At 44.3% G+C, this 3,708-nt stretch overlaps 1 long non-coding RNA gene across 1 annotated transcript; it reads right to left on the reverse strand.

Annotated features, from left to right (window-relative positions):
* Positions 1-1,625: 1,625 nt before the first annotated feature.
* Positions 1,626-2,383, reverse strand: LOC135366213 (uncharacterized). The gene is made up of 3 exons (XR_010414114.1): positions 2,335-2,383; positions 2,020-2,052; positions 1,626-1,731 (listed from the first exon to the last, which is right to left on the reverse strand). It is a non-coding gene; the product is annotated as an uncharacterized LOC135366213 (long non-coding RNA).
* Between the last annotated feature and the right edge of the window lie 1,325 nt (positions 2,384-3,708).

Below are 3,708 nucleotides of genomic sequence, written 5' to 3' on the forward strand. Positions count from 1 at the left end.
AGGGCCGGGTTAGAATTAGAATGATTGTCAGGAAATTACTATGCTACGTGTTTAGGAAAGTGTCCTTTCTTTTTACAGCTACGTCAGGTTCACTGCTTATTGTGTGTTTACAAGCTGAGTTTGAAGATTCCTTGGACCGAAAAACAGACGACAGATACCTGGGTGTGTCGTCCGCATGATTCGCCAACGTTTTTCCATCCTGGTCCTATCAGGACTATCATCTTTAGTGTGCCTCATTTCCTGTTCACACCTACACCATAATAGACTTGCGTAGTTTCCAATTGAGAAGTGTGAAACAGAATCTGTGTTACCACAGTAATCCCGAGAAGTGCAAAGGAATAGGCAGGAGCAATAAACTACCTGGCCATAAGTGACAGTTATACTTTTAATGATAGTGTAATGCTTCTTATCGTTGGCAGTATTATAGCATGTGAGGGATATAACACGTCAAATAATTTCAGGTAACGTTTCATAACTCACTAATGGTACAGTTACACCTCATTATCATAGTAAGTGATACATCTGTCTGGGAATGTCCAAAATTTGTCATTCCCACGGAAGATTGTTCTGCCTTGATACAGCAAAACAAATTTTGATACCTGCCATTGATCCAATTTTTTAGCACCACTGTCTTGAAAACAGCTTTCAAGACTGTAACTTCAGATATCCTTGGCAGAGCATTACCTCTTGTCTATGTATTATAATAATTATTATAATGACAGGCAATAAGTTACGCAAATGTGAATAAATCTGTGTTGACTGAGTGTTGTCCATTCAAGAGCCATTGCACAAGTCCACATCCAACTCTTCACGCACAGATATTTATTATTTGCTATGCACAGACAGTTATCAGCGTGCACCACACTGGCAATGTCCCTTGGGATCTGAAGCGGGGACTCACAAAAATGAAAAATAAAATAAACAGTTTTGTAAGTACTTCAATTGCAATGAAAACGGGACGATTGGACAGTAAATTGGACGGTTTCATTATAACAGTGGTACACAGGAAAAAAACTCGGGGTGTTGGGGGGGGGGGGGGATCTGGATCGATCTCTGGGCATAACCAAGTGTAAAATTTTAGAAGGGTTAGTACATCCTGAAATGGCCCTCATGCCTCAGACCCCACTACTCGATTAATGCACCTCCCTTTTACAGTAAGAGGCCTCTTACTATCTACGGCATATCCTATCAAAGCTCACAGGACAGCAAATTTGGCCAATGCTTATGTGACAGTGCCTCGTAGAACATGCAGGTTTTCTGTTGAATTGACACTACATCTCTGGTAGCCCCTTTAATGTCTGGAGGTAGGTGCATCATTTTACATTTAACCAGCAGTAATGTATAGCATTGCAAAAAAGGAAACAAGGGCTTAATCTCAACGCTGCATCAGCATCATTCATCATCTCACAATAGCGTTGTTGTTGTCAGCCTCTGCACAAAGATTTGGGTGGACCTGAAACGGACCTTTTTTTTTCTTTTCATTTCCTGCTGTCAAGTTATTTTGTCTTGGCATGTAGCTGTGAGATGTCAGTAGAAGCCATGAAGTCATTCTCTTTACTTCTTGAACTTGGATGAAGAAAGCACTGTTCTGGAAGATCCTAATTTGTCAAAGGCGTCGTAAAGGCATTAGTGTAAAAACCAGGTCTCTCAGCAAAATTGCCGTGCACACACGTACATTGTTTGATGCCGTTTCATGGATGGATGGGACTTGATCAGCAGCACCTGGTCCTTCTATAACACAGAACGTCAAAAGTGCACCTCAAGTTGGCTACGACAACCACAAAAACCGCCGCCCTACAGCACACAAACAGTTCACAAACAGAGAGATAAAAGGTAACTGGGAAGTGGGTTATGGCGCTTATGTTACGGACAGAGGTACTGTTTGTATAGTGCCTGTTTCTAACACCAGCACACAAACAGCGTCAGTTCTTCCTTTTAGTGAGCGGGGTTCATAGTTTGCGAATTGTTCTGTGTCCAAAAATTGTAAACACATTATATGTATTTAAGTAATATACATACCACTTGCGCTTGACCCTGTCGAACTGCCTGCAGCTGTAATACACATGAAAACCAATCATGTCTACCACATTCCACAAAAGTCACAGGTTCAGTAACAGTGAAAGTTTCATGATAACGCGTCCGACAACGAGAAAAGTCAATCACGTTCATATGAATGACATCACTTGAACTTGTTTATTGTATTTTATTTATCTAGTTATTAATCATAGGTTAGGGGATACCTTACGTTGTACCGATTTCGTCTTTTGCTGCTAAGTTACTCACGCGCAAGAGTGACAGACCCGATTGGGAAACTACATAGACATTGTGACTTACTGTCGAAGTTGCTGGCTCGCTTTGTTCGTGGAACACTGTCGGAACGGCGTCAAGTTTCAATTCCTTCCTTTTTTGTGTCAATCCAAGTTGCACTTCCATGATGTTCTCATCCAGGTACACATTATCGGTGAAACGCGAGGAGCATACACGGACAGCATGAACACTCCTTGCTTCATCTGGATACCCGCTAGTGATGTAGCTGCTTCCAACTTTCGCTTCGTCTGTGGTCTGGCTGTAGCTGTATCCTTGGCGTGCGAAATCAAACATCGAGGTTTTCGAAGGAAGTTTTCCTGGAGTCGGGAACGCTGCGTCGGTTTCCAAACGACATCACACGCGAAGGATGCAAGCGTAGCGATAGTATCCGAGTCACTAGAAAGTGTCACATGTGAATACGGGCGACGTGCCGGAAAAAAACAAAGCAGCCCCAGACTTGGCGGCAGACGACAGCGTCCTTCACAGCGGATTAGCCAGATTCCACCTTGCGTCACGCGATGTTGTTGGCGCTGGCGCTTTCGAGGATCAAAACGAAACCGGATCTTTTAAATTCGATTCCTCATCACCCGGTCCGTTTTGGAAGGAGAAAATTTGGCAAATAGCTCGTGGTAGTGTACCGAACACATTGGTATTGGATTCGTAACCACGGTTCCGGATGCGACAGTCCCTTTAAAGGAGTTGATGACCTGAATAAGTTTCTCCTTTTTCGCTTTGTCTAGGGACTCGCATCCCTCTAGCATTTGTGATATGTTCGCTGGCTTCTGTCTCTTTGGTATGCTCTCCACGTCACCGAACTCTGCGTCACTTTCGAAGATGACACCTACCGCATTCGCCCTTGATACATAAGGCCGCAATCTATTTGCGTGGACCCACTTTTGTTTTTCACCATTTAGCTTTACAATGTAGCTGTCTGGCCTTTTTCTCTCCTGCACAATGGCCGGCCCTTTCCATTTTGCCTGCAGCTTTCCCGACGTTTCTCCTTCCAGAATTAGGACCTGATCACCAACGTCGAAGCTTTTCCGTCGCGCGCGGAGATTGTACTGGTTAGCGTATACGACCTCTGCCGTTCATTCGCGCTGGCTGAGAGCTCTGTCCGCTGCCTCTGCCATTTTTGATCTTAAGTCGGTCAAGTATTCTACGGCTGGCTTATTTAGCCCTGCCGGCGGGGTCCATTCTCCTGTCCATGTACGTTGAAGTATATACATAATGGTCCCATCGGAGCTCTGCCCTACATCAGCTCGAGGGGTGACACCCCCGTCGTGTCATTAGGAACCTCGCGATAGGCCCATAATAAACACGGCACGTATTGGTCCCAGCTTCGGCTATGTTCATTCACTACATGTCGCAACATTCCTTTAAATGTCGCATTCCACCTTTCCA

This window comes from Ornithodoros turicata, chromosome 1 (genome assembly GCF_037126465.1).
Source record: "Ornithodoros turicata isolate Travis chromosome 1, ASM3712646v1, whole genome shotgun sequence".
NCBI classification, from domain to species: domain Eukaryota; kingdom Metazoa; phylum Arthropoda; class Arachnida; order Ixodida; family Argasidae; genus Ornithodoros; species Ornithodoros turicata.